The 24217-nt window shown below is 43.0% G+C and overlaps 1 non-coding gene across 1 annotated transcript; it reads left to right on the top strand.

The window, feature by feature from the left end:
* Positions 1–8153: 8153 nt before the first annotated feature.
* TRNAG-CCC (transfer RNA glycine (anticodon CCC)) lies at positions 8154–8226 on the top strand. The gene has a single exon. It is a non-coding gene; the product is annotated as a tRNA-Gly (tRNA).
* The last annotated feature ends 15991 nt before the right edge of the window (positions 8227–24217 follow it).

Below are 24217 nucleotides of genomic sequence, written 5' to 3'. Positions count from 1 at the left end.
GCCCAGGTTCAATTCCTGGTCAGGAAACTAAGACCCCACAAGCTGCACCGTGGCCCCTCCAAAAAAAAAAAAAAAAAAAAGATAAAATGAGTTTTGAGGGCAAACATAAACTTGTTCACTAAACCCCAAAACATGACAATAACAGATACCTATGAATGCCTAGAGGCAGAATTTGAGGACCGAGAAACAGAAGTACTCATTTATATGGCAATGATCTTTTGGACTTCATAAGCTGATGGACCAATTACGTACCCAGAAGAGGTAGAGTATAACAAAATATTTGGGTTCACGAAATGTTTGTTTAACTCATGGGTAATGGAACCATATCAGATGGTAAAGAGGACAGTGGGGAGTTTTAAGAAGTACGTCCTTAACATTCTTGGATGAAAACTGCCACTGGTTTCCGCAAAACGCCCTCAGTATGACTCAGAGATAGAATGTTGGGCTGACTGGGTTACTGAGGGACCACAGAACTCATTTAGTCCACAGCACCCCCTTCCCCAGCCGACAGTTATCAGTCATCGGCCGTTCAGGCTCTGCTTAAAGTCCTTCAGTGATGAAGCAAATGGTTAGCCCAGTAAAATGATGTTATTGGTATTAGTTGTTTGGTCCCTAGGATTCATTCTCTCTTCTTATGGAAACAGTGCTCTCCACCCTGCCCCCCCCACCTGTCTCTCTGAAATGATCTCTTACCCACTGTATGAGATCTTAGAGGGACTGTCAATGAAGAGATCCTGCCTTTCCCTGGCCAAGCCAGGCTCATCCGACTCTTCCTCCATGAAGTCTAGGTCTTTGCCAAACCTTTAAAGTAGGGGTAGGGGGTGCTAATTTATCCCAACGGTAGTGTCCTGTTGAGTTGTTCCTTCTGTCTAGGATCCTAGACATCTCTTGCTTCTTCCATTTTTCCAAGCCTGCTTCCCCAGGCTTCTCTCCTTGAGACGTCCCAACCGCCAGTATTTTTTTTTTTCCTGCATATGTGTTAACTGGAGTTTGTTTCTATTGTTTGCAACCAAAGAACCCTGATTTAATTCACTGTGGCGACAGTAACATCCATAGCTGTTAGAAAGCTCTTCCTTATTGCAAACTTAACTCTTCCTCTATGCAACTTCTACCCCATTCGGTTTGCTAGAGCAACTGTTTTCTAGAGCAATTGTTTCCTGTGTCTGGAGAAACTTTGAGCCAATATTCTCCATGGGATGGACATTCAAATATCTGAGGACAATACACTTTCCATTAGTCATCTATTTTTTTGGAATATACAGCCCTGATTTCTCAACAGTTACTTGTAGAACAAATTTCCCAAGTCCATCAACATCCTGGTGCCACTCCTCTGGACGCTTAAAATGTGACCCCCATCCGGGGAACATGAAGGGTATACTAGGATTATTATTTCTCCCGTTCTTCTCCCTGATTACATAAATGACCACTTTTTTTTTAACAGCAGAATTACATTGTTGGATTACATTATAATATATATTGAATTAAAACTAATTTTAGGGCTTCCCTGGTGGCACAGTGGTTAAGAATCCACCTGCCAATGCAGGGGACACGGGTTCGAGCCCTGGTCCGGGAAGATCCCACATGCCACGGAGCAGCTAAGCCCATGTGCCACAACTACTAAGCCTGCGCTCTAGAGCCTGCAAGCCACAACTACTGAGCCCGCACGCCTAGAGCCCGTGCTCCGCAACAAGAGAGAAGTCACCGCAATGAGAAGTCCACGCACCGCAACGAAGAGTAGCCCCCGGTCCCCGCAACTAGAGAAAGCTCGCGTGCAGCAATGAAGACCCAATGCAGCCAAAAATAGATAAATAAATAAAAATAAAGTCTAGAATCTTTAAAAAAAAAAACCTAATTTTAAAACTCATTACTTCTCCATCATACAAGCAACACATAATCTTTGAAAATGAGAAAATACAAATAAGCAAAGGATAAATTTAAGAACTCTCACAACCCACCACCCAGGGATAGTCACTAAAAACATATTCTTGTAAAGCTTCCAGACTATTTTATCTGCTTATTATATTGTCTTTTCTATCAGTTGTTTAATATTCCAAGTATGGTATATATTTAAATAGTACCCTCTGAATGGGTTCTGTACAGTTTTGTTTTGTTTGCTATTGTAAACAATGCTTTGATAAACATTCTTATACATCCATCTGTGTATATTTCTCTGATGATTTCTTTTATTTCTAGCTTTATTGAGACATAAACTGACATACAACATTGTGTGAGGTTAAGGTATACAACATGTTGATTTGCTGCACTTAAATATTGCAAAATGATTACCACCATAGAATTAGCCAACACCTCCATCCCATCACATATTTACCATTTCTTTTTTGTGGGGGGAACATTTCAGATCTCCTCTCTTAGCAACTTTCAAGTGTGCAATACAGTATCATTAGCTACAATCACCATGCTGTACATTAGATCCCCAGAGCTTGTGAATCTTGTAACTGGATGTTTGTACCCTTTAATCAACATCTCCCCATTCCCCATACCCCCCAGCCCCTGGGAACCACCACTCTACTCTGATTCTCTGAGTTCAGTTTTTTTAGATTCTACATGTAAGTGAGATCATACAGTATTTGTCTTTCTCTATCTGACGTATTTCACTTAGCATATCTGATGATTTCTTAATAATTCCTAGAGGTTGAGTTGCTGGGTCAAAAGACATGTGTTTTCTTGTGAGGCTTTTAATTATCTATCACCAAGTTACCCTCCAGAATCAATGTGCATTCCCATCAGCAGATTATAAAAGCCTTTAAGGCTCCTGGAATTTTCATATGAGAGCCTGACAAGCCAGGTGTCTGTAAGTAGTCACTGATTTTAAGCTCAATGATATACTGTATTTATACTTCTTTAATTGTACTTTATTGACTCTAGTTTCTCCTTCCCCCCTGTTGAGATGGTTACATTAGAGATTCAGTCTTGACTCTTGAGCGTCAAATATGAAACCTTGAGATTGAGTCAAGTATGGGGTCTCTCATGAATCCTGGTTTTGCATCACCTGCAAATTTGACTAATGTCCCTGCTATGGTTTCATCTGAGCTACAGATAACATTGTTGGATAGAAAAGAACCAAGAGCTGGGCCCCATGGCAATCTGCTGATATGTCTCCAGCCTGAGAGATAATCATCTACAAACCTACCTAAAAGCTCTGGTGACAGCTTATGTCTCTCCCGGTCTTTCTCAAGGACCCACCCGCAATCCAGCAACTAACGAGGTGATGGCTGGCACGGCAGGATGGGGCTCCAACCCTGCAGTCAGTGTCTCTTTGGTCATACCCAGGGTGTGTCAGCGGTTAAATATTATTAATATCATTCTTGCATCCATGTTCCCACTACCATGATGAAACAGATGTTAGTAGTTTGCCATATTTGTCTCAGCTATCTTTAAATGAGGTGTCTCAAACACAGCTAAAGCCCCACTCCCATGCCCCTCCCATGCCCAAAAGAAGGAGTATGTAATTCCTTTGCCCTTTGTAGTTTTAGTACACTTATATGCATCCATAAACAATGCACATTACTGAGGTTTTTTTCATTTGAAAATTTTGTAAATTGGTGCAGCCACTATGGAAGACAGTATAGAGACTCCTCAAAAAACTAAGGCTAGAACTACTGCCTGATCCAACTATCCCACTTCTGGGTATTTATCCAAAGAATACAAAAACACCCATTTGAAAAGATATATGTGCACCAATGTTCATCACAGCATTGTTTATGATAGCCGAGATAAGGAAACAGCTTAAGTGTTCATCAAAGGAATGGATAAAGGAGATGTGGTATATATACACAATGGAATACTATTCAGCCATAAAAAAGATAAAATCCTGCCAGCTGCAACAACACAGATGGAGCTTGAAGGTATTATGCTAAGTGAACTAAGTCAGACAGAGAAAGACAAATACTGTATGATTTCACTTATATGTGGAATATAAAAAACAAACAAAAATCAAAATAAATGAACAAAACAAATGAAAACAAACACATAAATACAGAGAACAGAACAGTGGTCACCAGATGGGAAGGGGTAGGGGGGAGGGCAAAACAGGTAAAGAAAGTCAACAGTATGGTGACTGACGGTAATGAAATTTTTGGTGGTAAGCACGCTGTAGAGTACAAAGAAGTAGAAATATAATGTCGTACACATGAAACATATAACGTTATAATGTTACCACAATAAAAAATAAATGAAAAAAAGAATTTGTTGTGCATTTTTCAGTTTGAAGTTTTGTTCTTCCTTCAGAAGACCAGAGCAAAATGATTATCAAGCAATACTGCTGACACAGTGACCTTATCCTTTCTTGCTTCTTTGATTGCTCCAAACATTGGGATAGGATGTAGATGCCAGTCATCCCTTTTGGTGGGTCAGCATCTGGACCATTTCTCTATGTCTTGAGAACCTCACACCCCATAAATCATAGCACAAAGCAGAGCTGATCATTGCTGACACCCACTTCCCCAGCCTCTCCTGCAGCAAGGATGTGAGCACATGACCTAGGATCTGCCAATCAGATACATTCCTCTTGGACTTTGAATGCAAAGAATCACCAGCAGTGATGGAGAGTGCTTTTCAAACCTTAGTGTCTTCAAGATCACCTAAAAGTCTTGCTGAGATGCAGAATGCTGGGTCGCACCCTGAGAGAGTCTGACTCAGTAGGTCTGGGGTAGAGCCTGAGAATTTGCATTTCTAATGCTCCCAGGACCACAGTAGCTCCTTGAGTTAGAGCAACCTCTACAATGATGATTGTGGTTCCCAGGGGCGAGCTTGGGTCCCAGGGTAGCAGAATTGACACTGTACCCAGTATCAGCAGGGGAAGCTGGGCTAGTTCTGCAGTGGGATTTGGAGCACTGTTTCTTGCTGGGTGGCTGCTGACATTGGTCCTCCAGCCCTCCTGGCAATGCTATGAGCTACTCTGGTCCCATTTAATAGATTGCCTTGCTGCTTAAATGGCCACTTAGTTTCTGGTGCTTGCAACTAAGAATGTTGGCTGATCTAGTACCCATTTTTTGTCTTTTAAAACTTCCTTTGAGCCCTAAACCATTCTCAGCTTTAGCCTTCCTGACATTTTTCTTCCAGATTTGCACTAACAGTATTGCATCCCTGGAATATATGCCACTTAATTCATCTTTGGTACATGTCTGTTAAAAATTCTTGCTTCCAGAATAATGTATCCTTATTATAAACATATTTGGAAAATACCAAGAAGCTCAAAGAAGCAAATTCACAATTATCTTTAATCCTACCACCAGAGACAACCATTATGAGTGTTTTGTTATATTACTTCCAGTTTTTTCTACATACACACACTTTTTATATATTTGAGATTATACTGTATACACTGTTCTGTAACTATTTTTTTCATACCAGCAATATAAGTAAACATTTCCCCCGTCAAAAAGTATTGCACAACATAATTTGCCATACGGACACAGCATTCCAGCATACGATGTCCTATAATTTATTCAACTAACCCTTGTTATTTGACCTGTAGGTTGATTAAAATTGTTTGCTGATATAAATAACACTGCCAACTTCTGATTCAAAATAGCACATGGTGAGCAATTCCGACTATAGCCTCTCCAAATTCTCAAAGTTTCATTCATCCAACAAATATCTCTTGGGTGTGTACCATGTGTCATGCACTGTTCTAGTTGCTGAGGATAAAGAAATGAACAAAATAGACAAAAATCCTTACCTTCATTGTAGCTTTCATTCCAAAGAGATGAACAGTAATAATACTGCATGTCAATAATATACACACGAACATACAATATACTAATAATATACCAACAATAAAATACTGATGGCAGCTACACTTATTAAATGTTTGCCATCTGTCAAACATTATGCTAACCCCTTTCTGGGCAATTAATCCACAGACGCTATTATCATCTCCATTTTTCAGAAAAGACCACATGCACTTAAACTTTCTCCTAACCCACTATTAACATAGGAAGACCTGGTGTTGAATCAGTTAAATCTGACCCCTCCCCAAAGCCTATGATGGGAGCAAGAAGAAGATGCCACCCCACAGAGCTGTGGAATCCCAAGTGAGAGCCTATTTTAATCAAGGAAATGGACCAGGATCTGTACTGATCAAGCCTCACTTCAGCTGTAGACTGGGAAGGAAATGGGACCATCGCCCCCATGAGACCACAGGTGATTTGCCTTCTACCTGTTGACAAGCATCAGATCATGTGTTGTTCAGAGCAAATTAAGAGCACAAAACCAGCATGGGGTCCATGAAAAAATACAGAAGGGAATGAAAAAAAAGCATATGCCTCATTAGAAGACTTAGAGGAAGAGCAAGGCACTGATAACCAGCCATTGCCGGATCAGCAGGTAGATGCCGGGAAACTTTTTTGCATCCACCAGAGGACACAAGAAGACACGGCCTTTCTGAAATATAGGATCATAAGGAGAAACAGACTCAGGTGAAAAGGCAACAGACTGAGATAAATAAAAGTAGCATTAAAAGGGTGATAAAGGAGGAGTATAAGGAAACTAAAAACAATAGCAGATTAAAACTCACATCACCACTCCTTTCACAAACGGTAGAATTGATGTTACCAAAAAATTTTTTGAATCAGACAATACCATATATTGGTGCAGACCTAAAGCAACTGGAATTTTCCCACATTCCTCGTAAGAAAATATGTAGAACGGAAGATGCACATAGCCTACAACCTGGCAATTCCACTCCCAGGCAGATACACTAGGGTAATGGTTCCAAACCTGCTTTCTAAAACCCAGATGCTCAAGTCAGACCCTGTACCAATTAAATCAGAATGTCTTGGGGGGTGGGAGGTGAGCCACACATCAATAGGTTGTTTTTTTGTTCATTCCCAAGTGATTCCAACGTGCAGTCAAGGTTGGGAATGACTGACTACTCTAGAGAAATCCTTGTGTGTGTGTGCAACAGATGACATCTACTCGAATATTCACCACAGCATTGTTTGTAATTGCAAGAATCCAGAAATTTCCCAATGTCCATGGGCAGAATTGACACAATGGGGTGCATTCACACAATGAAACACTACAGCAGAGTAAACGTTAATTGCAGCCGTATCCATCAGTGTGGATGAGTCTCACAAACGTTATGCGACGAAGGGAGGGGAAGCAATTCACAGCAGAGCATATACAACTTGATTGCACTTGCATCAGAAAAAATGCATTAACTAGACAATGTACCGTATAAAGATACGCATGTTTGTGGTAGGACTATAAAGAAATGCAAGGGAATGATAACCACGAACTTCAGGATAGCGCTTACCAGAGAGGAGGAAAGAGCATCTAAGATACTGGTATTGCTTGATTTCTTAAGCTGATGGCAGTTTATATCTTATATGTATGTTGTGAATATTATTTTGTCTGCTTTAATTATTTGGTCAAATATTTTTTAAAGAATTTTAAAATTTAAAGAGGGGAATATTCATGTGTAGGGACCATCTTGAAAAAAGTTTTCAAAATTCAGAGAAAAAGAACAAAGAAACAAAAAATGATGACGGAAAAGTGTATCTATGGAGGACACCGAATGGCCATAATTATACCTTTTTTTATTATAATACAAAGAAAGTAGAAAGATTTTTTAAAATCCCACCACTTAAAAATGAATTTATGTAAACTTAGATGAGGATAAGAACTCCCAGAACCGGAAACCATGAGGAAAAAGAAAAAGTCTGAAATACAAACAAATGTAAAACAGCATTAAGATTATTGGGTAAATGTGTTGGATTAAATTGGTTGTATCTAACTCTTTGCTCACGGCCTTGAATGTTTCCTTAAATGAATCCTTGGAAGTAGAATCACTGACACATAATTGATGTTCAAAAAATAGTTGTTAAAAGCATGAATGGACAGAAAAGATTCTGTAAAAGTAACATTCATACAGAGGAAAATTCTGTAAAACTATGTCAGAGTTTACTTTTGAAGGGTGGACTCAAAGATGACTTTTACCTGCTTTTTCAGTTGTCTGTTTTGTTTTTCCTTTTCAACAATGAATACATGTTACTTATCTAATAAAAACAGATTTTATAAGTAGGTGTATCCACGGTAATTGCAGCAAGGACCCGTCCTGGGTCTTTCCTGGAAAAGCTCATGCATGGTGAAAACAACTTGTCTGATTCTAAAAGAACAAGTTAGGGACTTCCCTGGTGGTCCAGTGGGTAGGACTCCGCACTCCCAATGCAGGGGGCCCGGGTTCGAGCCCCGGTCAGGGAACTAGATCCCACTAGATCCTGCATGCCACAACTGAAGATCCCACACGCGGCAACGAAGATCCCGTGTGCTGCAACTAAGACCTGGCGCAGCCAAATAAATAAATATTTTTAAAAAATAAATAAATAAAATAAAAGAATAAGTTAAAAGAGAGCTTGATTTCCAGCTAAATTCTCACACTGGATGAACCTCAACATGGTAGCCAGCCTCCCTCCACCCCCAGCATGCCTACCTTCTGGTTTTCTCACCCTTAGGTAGCTCCCCTTCCACGTTGTATGAGGGTTGGTCTATGAGACCAACAGGATATGACAGGAGAGATGGTATGCCACTTCTGAGATTAGGATATAAAAGACACTTCCATCTTGGTCATTCTCTCTCTTTTGGATCAGCTGGTCTGGGGAAAGCCAGCTTCCTTGTCGTGAGCAGCTCCGTGGAGAGGCCCATGTGGGAAGGAACTGAACCTCTCGCCAATGGCCGTGTGGGTGCGCCATCTTGGAAGTGGCTCCCCCAGCCCCAGTCAAGCCTCCAGGCAATGCAGCTCCAGCTGAGATCCTGACTGAAACCACACAAGACCCCCTGATTGAGAACCACCTAGTTAGGCCACACCTGGATTCCAGACCCTCAGAAACTATGTGAGAGAGTAATAGTTTGTTGTTTTCAGCTGCTATGTACGTTTTGGGGTCATTTGATCTGCAGCAATGGGTAACTAACGTACCCTTGTAAACTGAGTTAGTAGCTCTTAGCACCAAGGAGAAGTAAGGAAAAGGGTGGGGGACAAAGGGGGATGAGGACCCTGGACAGAGACACACTGCCGGGCCACAGCCGGTACCAAGCATCACAGCCAGATCCTACCTGGGACCCCATGTAGGCGGATCCAGCCAAGCGCACAGCCAGCAGCGGACACTGAGGGCCTGGCCAGGCAGAGAAGCAGGGCCTGGCACAGAAAGGAGAGGTCCTCCTTCTCCACCTCCCACGGGGGCACCCTTGGAGCCGGCTCGAGGGGCTGCCAGGAGGAAGGGAAGGGAGCATTAATAAACAAAGCTGTCTTAGGCTTCCCAAGCCCAGGACGGGGGCTCTCAACCAAAATGTGATACAAAATAGCAACATCTGAAGGTGATAGAATGTTTCCTCGAAATGAAACTATTTTAAACTGGAAGTGGCTGGGCAGAACTGATATTTATAAGATTGGGCTAACTTCAGTTTTTCCACTGGTGAACGTGAACAGGGTTTTTTGAGAGAAAAGGAAGTAAGTTATAAAAATAAAGCCAACCTCACTGGTGCATGGCTAAGTGGGGGCAGTTCAATCAGAGCAGTTCAATAAATGAACAATGAGACCTGAGGCGCGTGCACTGCTTCCTCTCGAGCTGGTCAAGTGCCCCATGCAGATGCGTGGCATACTTTCAAGACCTTCCACCATTATCAATGAAGATATTTTAAAATTGTTTAGAATCTCCTGCCCTTATATTGATAAATACTATTCCTTCTTAGACCAGGTGCCCAATAGAACTTTCTGTGATGAAGGACAGCCACTAACCACATGTGCCTATCAAGCCCTTGAAAGGTGGCCAGTGCAACTGAGGGATGGACTTGCAAATTTTATTTAATTCTAATTAACGTAAATGTAAATAGCCACGTGTGGTTAGTGCGGTTCAAGATGAAGTTGTACACAATTCTTTCTACTGAACTTTTGGAAATCTGGTTTCCTAAATTTCAGGGGCAACTTTATTTGCTACTGCAAACCCCGAAATGACAGGATCACGTTGGTGCGAGGTTTCTGACACTTCCACACCAGCCACCAATTCTTCCTGATGTATCCTCAGAACCAAATTTAGAATAGCATTTACAATAATGTTTACACCAGGAAATTTTGAGCGCAGACTGAATATCTGATACTATTAAAGAATTACTAAAATTCCATACTGAAATATTTACAGATAAAATGATGTGACATCTGCAATTTGCTTTAGATAATGGAGTGGGGAGTGGATGGAGGAAACAAGGTGGGTTGATAATTGAGGTTTGTTTTTTTTTTTTTTGCTTTTGATTTGTTAATTGTTGGAGCTGGGTGATGGGTTCACGGGCATCCCTTAGATTAGCCTCGTTACTTTTTTTTTTTGAAAACTTTAAGAGTTTTTAACAAAATGGGGAAGTGCTCATGTTATAATATCCAGTGGAAGGAAGAAAAGCAAGCTATAAAATGATAAATATACAATCAAACGGGGAATTTATATCAATGCAAGAAATACACAGCATAGTGCAGTGGCTAGGATCCAGATGGCTGAGTTCAGATCCTATGATACCCACTTGGCTTAGGGGAGTTTTTTAGTTTTGCTAAACCTCAGTCTCCACATCTACAAAATGAGGATCGTACAAGCATGGACCTCTTAAAATTGTTGCGGAGATTAAATGAGCCTATTTATGAAATACTTAGCCAGCATCTGGCACACAAGTCCCATCACTTAACATCTGGAAGTAGATTTATAAGTGGTTGCTGTTGGACCACCATATTATCCAATTTTTCGTGAAAGGGACGTCTTCCTTTTATATTCAAGGGGGAAATTTTTTTTTAAATAAAAGAACATCTTCTATTACTACTCCTGTGTTCTGAGAAACTGTTAGCACATAATTATATCAAATATTAGCAATAAAGCTAATAATTTATCAGATGGTCTAAACTTTAGCAGAAGGAGAATTCCAGTTTATGTCTGAAAAAGTGGAACTCCCCATGAAAACCCTGTTTTGTGGCCTTTGTGATATGTGTTAGGAAAGCACGTTCTGGAATTTTCCTCTGGTCTGGGTAGGGGGGAGGTGGAGTGGGGCCTTGTTCTGTGGTTCTCCTCATTCCTGACCCAAAAGCTCTCCTCCCCGACGGACAGACCTTCTTTGCTGATGACATTACACAATTTTCCCTTTCTATTAGATTTGCCTTTTTTGAGCAATATATATCCTTCCATTGTTACTTTCCAGTTAGGAATCCCCTCCAAGCAACAGTGATGTTTATGAAATTATAGTTTTCTTCTTTGGGTACCATGAAAATCTTGCCTTATCCATTCCTTGTACTCTTTGCATTAGGAGACAGACATACAGGACCATAAATAAATTTCTGGCCCAGTTGTCTTTATTTTTGCTCAAGAATAATAGTACTGTCTCTATTACTGTGTTTCTGTCTATATCACAAATGTTGTTTTCCATTTTCTCCTATCAGTGGTAGCAAGTCCACAGAAACTACACTAAACCGAGAGGCAGGGCTGGGGGCCTGGGGGAGAGAATACTGGTTCACATAACTGAAAAGTCCAAGGGGTAGGGCTAGCCGCAAACATGGTTAAATCCAGGAGCTCTAATGTTTTCAGGAATTTCTCTCCATCATTAGGCTCGGCTTTCCGCTATGCTGACTTCCTTCTCAGATTCATTAAGACAAGGTAGCATTCAGCAGCTCCAGGCTTATAATGTACCATCTCAGCCACTCTAAGCGAGAAAGAAGGCATACCTCATTACCAATCATTTGAGCAAAGTCCTGGCGACAACTCTCATTGATCCAGATCCAGTCATGTAGCCAAGTTCTGACACAGCCTTTGAGATTGTGATTGACTTTTTCTGGAGCCAAAGGTTGGGATCAACCCTCTTTAGCCACACGGTCTGTGAGTTGAGGATGGATGGTTTCCCTTCAAAGATAAAGAAGCTGTTAAGAGAAGATTGCAAACGGCTGCTGAGCAGACAAAAACAGCAGCTGTCCACTCCACATCCCATGACGATCTTTTTAAACGCCCTTTGATACCATTTGGAAATTTCCTGCCAAACACATTCTTCCCTGTCTTTGTGACACTCTCTGTCCTTTGCCAGGAGCCTCCTATTCCAGTATCTTGGGCTCTTGCCCAGGAAATGAAACCCTCGTCAACACCATCAACATCACCAGCTGTTCACTCCCAGTATCCTCTCCTTTTTCTTCCAAAGTCACAGCCATCAGCTGGATGAAAAAATGGAATACCGCCTGTATACTCAAAACCTTCCAAGTCCTTCTCAGAAGTTTAAAACTTCCAGAGACGTATTCCAGATTTCTTTTTATTGCACCATTTATCTGCACGTGAATCACAAGTAGGAGGCCAGGGCTGGAGATTCTGAGCAAATATCCCATCACATCTTCTATCTGTGCTCCAGATAAAATCCTGTATCTTGTTCCTCCAAGCATGCCACATCTGGTCTCAGAAGGGAGTCACCTTGTTCTGGGAATGCACAAGTTTTTCATTTTCTGTTGTTGTTTTTTTTTTCCCACCCAGCTGTGGCTGCTTGTATACGTATAGAAGGATAGTACCTGGCATGGTGCTGAGGACACACTAGATGTTCAATGATGCATGTCCTGTTTCCACTCTTGCCCTTTCCAAGTGCCCTTAAAAAAAAAAAAAAAAAGCTGAAGATGGGATTAGGAAGGGAATACCGGGGACTTTATCTGTAATATATTTTTCAAGCTAGGTGGTTGGGTATGTGAATGCTCATTGCATTGGGTTGGCCAAAAAGTGCCTTTGGTTTTTAAGTAAAAATAAAAGACAAATTTTTCATTTTCACCAAGAACTTTATTGAACGACATATTCACCATTTCGTTCCACGACCTCCTGCCACTTTTCAGGCAACTCTGTAATTCCATCTTCCCAAAACTTTTTTTTTTTTTTTTTTTTTTTTTTTAGCACCTTTAATTATTATTTATTTATTTTTGGCTGTGTTGGGTCTTCGTTTCTGTGCGAGGGCTTCCTCTAGTTGCGGCGAGCGGGGGCCACTCTTCATCGCAGTGCGCGGGCCTTTCACTATCGCGGCCCCTCCCGTTGCGGGGCACAGGCTCCAGACGCGCAGGCTCAGCAGCCGTGGCCCACGGGCCTAGTTGCTCCGCGGCATGTGGGATCTTCCCAGACCAGGGCTCGAACCCGTGTGCCCTGCATTAGCAGGCAGACTCTCAACCACTGCGCCACCAGGGAAGCCCTATCTTCCCAAAACTTTTAATCCTTTGAGCAAAGAACTTTTCCAGGTGCCTTTTACAGTCTTCCAGGGAATTTGAAATTTTTTCCATTAAGAGAATTTTGTAAAGACCGAAATAAATGGAAATCCAAAGGTGCAATGTCTGGTGAATATGGCAGATGAATCAGAACTTCCTGGCTAAGCTGTAACAGTTTTCGCCTGGTCATCTAATTCCGGACTTTTTTCATCGAGTGCTGCTTTCATTTGGTCTAATTGGGAGCAGTACTTGTTGGAATAAATCATTTGGTTTTCCGGAAGGAGCTCATAATAGAGGACTCCCTTCCAATCCCACCATATACACAATATCACCTTCTTTGGATGAAGACTGGCCTTTGGTGTGGTTCGTGGTGGTTCATTTTGCTTGCCCCATGATCTCTTCCATCCCACTTTACTGTACAGTATCCACTTTTCATTGCCTGTCACAATTTGTTTTAAAAACAGAACATTTTCATTATGTTTAATTAGAGAATCGCATGCGGAAATATGGTCAAGAAGGTTTTTTTAGCTTAACTTATGTGGAACCATAACATCAAAGCGATTAACATAGCCAAGCTGGTGCAAATGATTTTCAGCGCTTGATTTGGATATTCTGAGTATGTTGGCTATCTCCCGAGTGGTATAATATTTATTGTTCTCAATTAATGTCTCGATTTGATCGCTATCAACTTCAACTGGTCTACCCGACCATGGAATATTGTCCCGCGAGAAATCTCCAGCACGAAATTTTGCAAACCACTTTTTTAAAAAAATAAATTTATTTATTTACTTTTGGCTGCGTTGGGTCTTCGTTGCTGTGCGCGGGCTTTCTCTAGTTGCGGCGAGCGGGGGCTACTCTTTGCTGCAGTGCACGGGCTTCTCATTGCGGTGGCTTCTCTTGTTGCAGAGCATGGGCTCTAGGCACGCGGGCTTCAGTAGTTGTGGTGCGTGGGCTCTAGGGCGCAGGCTCAGTAGTTGAGGCGCACGGGCTTAGTTGCTCCGTAGCATGTGGGATCTTCCTGGACCAGGGCTCAAACCCGTGTCCCCTGCATCGACAGACGGATTCTTAACAACTGTGCCACGAGGGAAGTCCCTGCAAACCACTTTTGACACGTTCGATCAGTCACAGCAGCTTCTCCATACACTGCACAAATCTTTTTTTGTATTTCAGTTGCGTTTTTTACCTTTCTTGAAATAATAAAGCATAATATGCTGAAAACTTTGCTTTTTTTTCTTCCATCTTCAATATTAAATGGCTACACAAAAATTCACCAATTTTGATGTCTTTTTTTAAATGTACACTGATCTGACAGCTGTCACATACAATCCAACAAAATTGTTTTGAATGAAGTTAAAGACGACGAAGTTCTACTAGAGCCATCTTAATGGAGCAAACTGAACGAACCTTTTGGCCAGCCCAATACTACTGGCTGGTCTTCTGAAATACTTCATAAATTAAAAAATTTGCAGGTTCCAGCTCAAGCTGACAGAACAAAAAGCTAACCTGATCATGTCACTCCCCGATTGGTTCCCCACAGCCCAGAGGATGACATCCAAGGTCCTTGCCTGGCACACAAGGTCCAAGATGTGGCCCAGTCTTCCTTCCTCCCACCTGTGATGGACTGAATGTTTGTGCCCCTGCCCCCATTCATATGTTGAAGCTCTACCTCCCAAAGAGGTGGGGCCTTTAGGAAGTGATTAGGGTTAGATGAGGTCATGAGGGTGGAAATTATGAAATTAGTGATGAAATTACTAATGAAATTCGTGTCCTTCTGAGAAGAGGAGGAGAGACCAGAGCTTCGTCTCCCCACCAAGTGAAAACACAACGAGAAGGCGGCCTTCTGTAAGCCAGGAAGAGAGTTCTCACCAGGAACTGAATCTACAGGCTCCTTGATTGTAGGCTTCCCTGCCTCCAGAATTGTGAGAAGTAAGTGTCTGTTGTTTAAGCCACGCAGTCTACGGTGTTTTATTACAGCGGCCCTTTCACAGCCACCACTTCAGGATCTTGAATTCCCTTGTTCTCTCTTGACTGGGTGCTTTGGAGTCTGTCTCCCTTTTTCCACATGGCTAGCTCCTATGTACTTACTGTGTTTGGTAGAGTAGGCTAACAAAGATCCCAGAATGCAGCGGCTTAGAGAATATGAGTTTCTTTTTGTTCAGGTAGCAGTTCTGAGACGAGCAGTCCAGGTGAGTGGGAAGCTCTGCTCCTTGTGGTCATTCAGAAACCCAGATTCCTTCCAGCCTCCACTCTGCCGACCCCCAGGCCCTCAGGTCATCTGCGTGATGGAAGCTGGGTCACCACCACATGTGGATTCCATGTGGTAAAGGAGGAAGAGAGGCTGGAGAAGGAACTCTGAGATATTTTGCAGTCCAGACCCAGAAGTGGTCCACGTCATTTCCACTCATGCTATTGGTGATAACATAGTCACGTGACCACAACTAACTGCCGGGGATGCTGGGAAATGTAGTCCTTAGTTAAGCAGCCATGTGCCTGCCTGTAGTTCTCTTAGAATAGAGTAGTGAATTTCAACAAACAATTGAAGTTCAGACCTTGATTCCTCTGAAGAACCTTCTCTACCCCCTGACTTCTCTGTCTAGGTGAGATGTCTCTTTTGCAAACAGTGTGCTCCACAGCAGCTATCTCAGTGGTTTCTTACCTCTCAGCTTTTCCCATCTCTCTGCCCCCAACTGGAGTATGAACACATTGGGTGTGGCTCTGTATCCTCGATGCCTGGCACTTGCTAGACAGTGAATCCACTTTGAGTAAAAGTATGGAGGACAGGATACTTAATTTGCAGGGCCCATTACAAAATGAAAATGTGGGGTTTCTTGTTCCAAAAGGATTAATAATTTGAAGGGAAAAAGCATCAAGCCAAACATGGGGTCCTCCTGAATGCAGGTCCCTGTGCACCTGCACAGGTCACATGCGCATGAAACCAGCCCTGAAAGTTTGAATAAATAAATGAATTGAATTGAATAGCTTGAATGATCCTCCATAAGAAAAGCCACACATCTGTTGTATACTATACAATGAGTGGAGAAGAATCAAATCACGCTTGTGAATATTAGGAAGTCAACCTTTGCTGTCTCTACCGGCGAAACTAGAGGTCATCTCAAAGGTGAGGGCATATTCCTTGTCATTGAGAGGGTGGGGACACAGCAGCTGGGGGGCTGCCAGCTCCCTAACAATCCAGATGCAGAGCCCCTTGCGTTCTTTTCATCTCCTTTCAGCAAGTCATCGCAGCAGCAGTAGTCATCATGGTAATCTTCAGAGATTCCTGGGGTTGGGGAGACCTTAGAAGTCATTGCCAAGCAGTTCTCCAGCATCTGCTCAAACACCTCCAGCAACAGGGAACTTCATACCTCCCCAGGCAGCTCCTTCTGTTTTTGACAGCTCTGCGGATGGAGCTCTTCCCTACAGTGGAGCCAAAACCTCCTTGCTCGTGACTTCCACGCACTGGCTCAGAGCCACACAGGGGAAGTGTAATATGGCTCCCATGCCCTTCAGGTGTTTAAGGGGCTCTGACATTCACCTGAAAGCAGGGGTTGCCAACGAGCAGCACAGAGATGGGATATGGGCCGCAGATGTATTGTGTTTGGCCCAGGAAAAGTTAAATATTTGTTTTGGTTAATTGCCAACACTGAAAAATCTGGAGGGCTCATAAAATGGAGAATCCAAGCTTGTAAAACTTGGAAGCTCTGGCAATACCGAGCTCACGATCCCTCAGTCCTACTTGCCACTAAGGATGCTGAAGAACAGATATTGGGTAGGCAACTGCCACTCTCCACCGTGGCCTGTTGGTTCGGCTACTTGATATCTGTGCATACGCACTTGACTTACTTTCAGAATCCTTATATTGATGAGTAGGTTAAGGTGCCCAGCCTCCCCACCACAGGAGTCACCAGTGAGATGGAAACCCAAGTTTTTAAATTGGTTTCAGGTGTAGTTATTTAAAGAGCCTTTTTTGCCTTTTATTTTCTTCCTGCTCAGAATGCAGAGGTGTTGGCTGGTGTTCCAGCAACTACCCTGTGACCATGAGGTAATCTTGAGGATGGAGGCCACATGTAGGAATGTTGAAACAAACAGCTAGCAGGATCTTGGTTCAATAATGATTATAGAACTGCCATATCAGCTGTACCTACTTCTGAACTTCTTTTACCGAAAATAAATAAGTAAAAAAACCCAAACATGTCTTGCTGAAGCCACTCTTATTTTAAGTAGTTGTTATTAGCAGCTAAACACAGTTCCTACCTGGTATATGATTTGTTTGTCATTGCCCTTTTTTAAATTAGTTTTTTATTGTGGAAAACTCTCAATGTATACCAACAAAGACTAATATCCACATGCAAAAGAATTAATTGGGCCCCCCCTACGTAACATCATATCTAAAAATTAACCCAAAATAGATCATACACCTAAACTTAAGGCTAAAACTATAAAACTCCTAGGAGAGAACATAAAGTAAATCTTTATGAAGTTGGCTCAGGCAATGATTTCCTAGATATCACACAAAAAGCATAAGCAATAGAAGAAAAAATAAATTGGATTTCATCAAAATTAAAAACTTTTGTGCTTCAAACAACACCCTCAAGAAAGTGAAAAGGCAACCCACAGAATGAGGGGAAATATTTGCAAATTCTTTTCCTGATAAGGGACTTGCACTCAGAATATATAAAGAACTATTACAATTCAATTAAAAATATTTTTAAAAACACAATTTTAAAATGTGCAAAGAATGTGAATAGACATTTTCCCCAAAGAAGATATACAAATGACTAATAAGCACACGAAAAGGTGCTCCGTATCATTAGCCATCAGGGAAATGCAAATCAAAACCACAATAAGATACCGCTTCACACCCACTAGGATGGCTAGAATCAAAAATAACAAGTGCTGGCAAGGATGTGGAGAAATTGGAACACTTGTGCATCGCTGGTGGGAAAGTAAAATGGTGCAGCTGCTGTGGAAAACAGTCTGGCAGTCCCTCAAGAAGTTAAACATAGAATTACCATATGATCCAGCAATTCTACTCCTAGGTATATATCCGAAAGAATTGAAAGCAGAAACTTAGATATTTTTATACCAATATTCAAAGCAGCATTATTCACAATAGCCAAATGGTGAAAATAACCCAAGTGCCCATCAACAGATGAATGGATAAACAAAATGTGATGTATACATACAATGGAATATTATTCAACGATAAAAAAAAATGAAGTACAGATACATGCTACAAACAGATGAATCTAGAAAACATCATGTTAGGTGAAAGAAGCCAGTCATGAAAGACCACATACTGTATGATTCCATTTATATAAAATGTCTAGAATAGGCAAATCTATGGAGACAGAATGAAGATTACAGGTTTCCAGGAGCTGGGAAGAAGAGGAAAGGGGAGTGACAGTTAATGGTATGTGATTTCTTTGGGAGTTGATAAAAATGTTCTAAACTTAAGATTGTGGTGATGATTACTCAACTCTGTAAACATACTAAAAATCCTTGGATTGTACACTTAAAGTGGGTGATTTTATGGTATGTAAATTATAATGTAAATTACAGCTGACTCTTGTTAACTGCATGGCCTTCAGCAACATACTGGATCTTTCTGGATCTCTGTTGCTTCATCTGTGAAATGGGAATAATAACCCATCATTTATGTGAGTTGAAAGGATGGCACGAAGATAATTTATAAGGCACCTTGCTCGATGCCTGACATGGAATAGCCACTGAACAGCTGCAGTTCTCACCATGCCTGCCACATTTGTAAATACGAAATTGTGTTAGACCTTCAAGTGGCATCTTCTCAACCATAAAAGATTCAGCTCTTTTTGTTATTGTTGTTTTGATTTTAAGGAATGAACTCATTTTCCTTTCTAAGCGTACTACTTTTATATAATAATGATAATAACAATAATGAACATTTATTGAGTGCTTGCTCTGCAGCAGATACTGTACTAAGGGTTTTTAGTACCTCATTTCATCTTCTCAGCCTCACTGTGAGTTAGGTGTTATCTTAGAGAGAAGAAAACTCAGGTTGAAGTCAATATACTCCCCCAGGGACTTCCCTGGTGGTGCAGTGGTTGAGAATCCGCCTGCCAATGCAGGGGACATGGGTTCGATTCCTGGTCCAGGAAGATCCCACATGCCGTGGAGCAACTAAGCCCGTGCGCCCCAACTACTGAGCCCGCGTGCCACAGCTACTGAAGCCTGTGCACCTAGAGCCCATGCTCTGCAACAAGAGAAGCCACCGCGATGAGAAGCCCGCGCACCGCAACGAAGAGTAGCCCCCGCTCGCCGCAACTAGAGAAAGCCCGCGCACAGCAACGAAGACCCAACACAGCCAAAAATAACTAAATAAAATAAAATAAATAAATTTATAAGAAAGAAAAGTTTACTCCCCCAAGGTCCCACAACAAGCAAACAGCTGGGCTAGGATGCAAGGCCCACCAGCTTAGTTCCAGAGCCTTTCCTGTGCTGCTTCCCTGTCTGCTCTGAGCCCTGCCTCTAGCTGCCCAATTCCCCTCCTTCCTAAAGAGCATTGCTGCTCCCTGGACCCACCAAGGTCTGGGGTCATCTTTATCAGGCAGATGGCATGTAAGAAGCTTCCTGGCTGAGGTAGCCATCACCAAGTTTTACACATTTCCTGCTGCCCTGGGTCATCTCTGCTGCCTGGGCTGCTTGGGGCGAGGGGAATCCTTCCCAACTTGACCCAACACCTTGATTGGAATTCTGACTCCTGCAGATGCCTGATTCCGGGTCACCCCTCTGGTCCTGGCCCGTGGCTTTGCCCTAATAACAGGTCCCGAACTGCTTGCCTGGAGGTTGACCCTCCGCCCTACCTAGACCACCCACGGCCTGACTTTTGTGACCTGTTTGTTCCCTGATTTCAGCTTGACCACTGCAGTGGGCAGCTTCTGAAATGGCTCCCAAAGTTTCTGCCTCCTGGGACCCAGCCAGTGACTCCTAAGGAAGAGAGCACCGCAAACGTGACGCTCCTGAGATACAGAAGACCGTGACTTCTGTTTCGCTCACACACACTCTCTCTCCTGCTTGCCCTCTCCGCCTCTCTCCCCTTGTCTCCCTCCCCCCTTCCTCTCCCGCCCCCCTCCACCCACCCACTGTCTCCCATGTTATAAGCTGCCCTACGGAAAGGCCCTTATGGCAGGGAACTGAGGGGGGCTTCCAAACAGTAGCCACCGAGGAAGTGAGGTCCTTAGTCCAATAGGCTGTGAAGAACTGAAGTCTGCCAATGATCATTCACTAATGAGCCTGGGTGCACATCCTTCCCCAGTCGAGCCTGAGACGACTTTGGCCTTGGCCAACATCTTGGTTGAAGCCTGTGGGACACCCTGAGCCGGGGGACCCAGCTAAGCCTCACCGGATTCCTAACCCAAAGAAACCAAAAGATAATGTGTGTCTTGAGTTGCTTCATTTCAGAGTAATTGTCATAGAGCAACAGATTACCAGTCCAACGACTGACTACAGTCTTCCCTGGGTGTGCCCTTCATCTGCACCTTAACATTCCAGCACCAGATTAAAGGGCTCTGCTAAACACCCCTCAGAAAAGACTGAAGGGCTTTACACAAGATACACTGGAGCGTAGCCAAGGACCACCCTATTGCCAATCAGTGGGAAATGGGCTTATTCTTTTAGGGGTGATTTTGCCAGTGAGGGACCAAAAATTGGTTCTCGGGAGGTGGAATAATCTTACACTTTGTATGTATAAAGCACAGATACGTGTACAATACCTAAGCAGACATACAATATATCTGCAGTATTAAAATTTCACGGGGTGGGGGAGGGGTGGTAATGGTAAAAAGGTTGAGAAAACACTGCTTCGGGATGACAAATCTGGCTGCCCTCTGCAGGCTGGGGTGCAGTAGGGAAGAACAAGGCATGAGAGCAAGCATGAGAAAGCAGGACCTAGATTAGGAAAGCCCTAATAAGAAGGCTTCTAGAAGCCTGTTTGGGACCTGCCCCTCCTGAGGGCACTTCTGGCACCCTGCACTTCCCCACCCTGGAATTTAGCACACCGTTTTCACTGGTCAATAAATCTGTAGAGGGCATGGGCTGAGCCAGCCCAGGCCTGGCACCAAATAGGAGGTCAAAGAAAGACCTTTGTCCACAGCTGGTAGTGCCCTGGGCTGTTTCTCTCCAGGCTCAGGGGGCTCCCCATCAGCACCAGCGGCCCTGCCCCTTTCCAGCCCACCCCCCCAGCCGGCTCTGCTGTGCTCTGCTTTGCCCTGGAGTGCTGGGCTGGTTTTTATCTCCAGCACAGCTTGGGAAAGAGCTCTCCTCCTCACGGTTCGGCTCCCAGGCCCGGGATCACGCAGGGTTAGAGATGCTTCTTTACGTTTACATAAGACCTTCTCCCTCAGGGAAGATCCACGTGCTGCACCCAGAACCTCAGGCTCCGTGGCGGAGTCCCGCCCCACATGCCAGGCTCTCATCCTCTCCCCAGGGCCCCGTGGTCTGTGCTAGGGTCTTCCGTCCACGCCCAGTTCCCGGGACCTTCCTGAGCGCAGCTAAAGCCCAGGTGTCCCACAGCTTGCTGTCCCCAACTCTGGAGACGACCTCTCAGCCCCCAGCTAAAGTGATGGGTGCAAATCTATCCCAGGATGAGTCAGGGTCGCTGACCTCACTGGCCCAGTGAATCTAACCATGAGGTCCCCACCCGCCAATGACCACCACAATTCAAACATGTAAGTTCTGGACAGTTTCAAAGATCTCATTGCTTTATGGTAATGCTTCATGAACACGATCACTTCTAAGACAGATAAATAGGTAATCAAAGAACCACATGACAACTCAAACCCACTGGACCTTGAGGTGAGATCAGGACGAGCAAGATGTGAGAGGTGAGCTGAGCATCCACCTTGGTCCTCCCGTGAAGACTCAATCTGCTCTGACTCAGATCAACATCTTGGCCCAACGCTCATGGGTCGGGTAGCCTTGGGAAAGTTTATTAACCTCTTTGTGCCTCAGTTTCCACATTTATAAAACAAGAATAATAGTAGTTCCTCCTCATAGGGTTGTTGAGAGGATGGAATGAAGTGATGCATGTATAACACTTTGAATGATGCCTAGTATACAGTAAGTACTCCATAAATGCTACCTCCATTTAATGAGTCCCCTCATAGTAAGCACTCTCACGTATGTTACGGTGAAAGGCCCAGAATGTGTGTTTCCTACCCCAAAGTTATTCTTCTCTCCTTTCTTCCTTGCTGGTAGAAGTGGCTTCTCACGTTAGCTTTTGGAAATGCTGGACATTCATTTCCCCAGATTCCCTCCCAGCAAGAGATAGCCATGGGCCAGTTCTAGCCAATGAGATGTAAAGGGAAATCTGTGGGAGGTGTTTAAGAAATGTTTCCTCCTTGATAAGAGAGATGTCTGAATAGATTCCTCTCCTCTCATGCTTTGGATGTTCTGGTGTGAAGATGTGATGCTTGGCACTGAAGCAGCCATCTTGTCACCATGAGGGGAGAGTCACATGGAGAGCAGAGACTTGGACTCAGTGCCTGATATCATTGATCCTACCGTGGAACCACCTACCTTCTGCCTTCTCTTTGGCTAAAACAATTCAAAACCTTTCATTTTAAAGCTGCTATGTCTCACTTTCTGTTACTTACAACCAAAAGTTTCTTACATGTCTTAAAAGTAGCTTAAGTAGTATCATAAGCTAAGGAATGTAACTTACAATGTAACTCAATTCTGTGACAGAAGTATTGTTCCTATAGGTGAAGAAGCTAAAAGCAATGTTACAGGAGTTTTGAAGATAAATTACCTAACTTAATCCTCATAAAAACTCTGTGAGGCGGGCTTCCCTGGTAGGGCAGTGGTTAAGAATCTGCCTGCCAATGCAGGGGACATGGGTTCGAGCCCTGGTCCGGGAAGATCCCACATGCCGCGGAGCAACTAAGCCCGTGCGCCACAACTACTGAGCCTGTGTGCCACAACTACTGAAGCCCATGCACCGCAACGAAGAGTAGCCCCTGCTCGCTGCAACTAGAGAAAGCCGGCGAACAGCAACGAAGACCCAATGCAGCCAAAAATAAACAAATTAATTAATTAAATTTTAAAAAATATTAAAAAAAAAAACTCTGTGAGGCAAGTCTTATCTCTATTGACAGATTTCTTCACAAGTTCAGAAGGCTAAAAAATGCCAATTTCATGCAATTAGTAAATGGAAGAGTCAAGACTTAAACCCAGGTCTCTCAAATGTAGATACAACATTCTTCCCAATGTTCTTTGGGGCTACTGCTCAGCACCCAAATCTTTTTGGATATTGTATTCCACTGACAGTGCTGAATAAGCAAAAATTCAGTAACGCTGGGACTTCCCTGGTGGTCCAATGGTTAAAACTCCATGCTCCCAGTGCAGGGGGCCCCCCTTCGATCCCTGGTCAGGGAACTAGATCCCACATGCTGCAACTAAGAGTTCGCATGCCGCAACTAAAGATCCCGCAACTAAGACCCGACGCAGCCAAATAAATAAATAAATATTTTTAAAAAAAATTCACTAACCCTAATTCAGGTCATGTCAACCTGAACATAATTTATGTTCATTGCTTAGAAAGTGCATTTGCTAACTAAATATTAGCCATAATAAAAAAGAACGGTGGCCACAGCTGGATGAAATTCACAGTCCTAAGACCCATGTGCCAATGTGTATTTCTGTCTTTAGGCTCTTGGAGAATTTATATTCCCAATCCACACTTCAATTGGTAATTGTCCAGCGTCTGTTCTTTTTAAATCTTTATTATTTTTTATTCTCTCCCAGATGTTGAGTTGAGCGGCAGTGATTTCAGGATTTCAGTGAGAGGTCCAGCTGCCGGGTTTGGGAAGTGTCCATGTTTTGTTTCTTTTCAATCCTTCAACTTGAATTTATGATGAGGTTTTGATGAATAGTACCCTTCTCTCAGCCCTGCCCTCTTTGCATGTGTCTTGAGTCTGTGATATCGTTGGTCTAATTATGCGGATGTGTCTCTTTTTTTTTTTTTTTTTTTTTTCAACC

The sequence above is a fragment of the Eschrichtius robustus genome, chromosome 20, assembly GCF_028021215.1.
Source record: "Eschrichtius robustus isolate mEscRob2 chromosome 20, mEscRob2.pri, whole genome shotgun sequence".
Taxonomy (NCBI): domain Eukaryota; kingdom Metazoa; phylum Chordata; class Mammalia; order Artiodactyla; family Eschrichtiidae; genus Eschrichtius; species Eschrichtius robustus.
The sequence above is the reverse complement of the archived record's forward strand: the minus strand, read 5'-3'. Positions and strand labels throughout refer to the sequence as shown.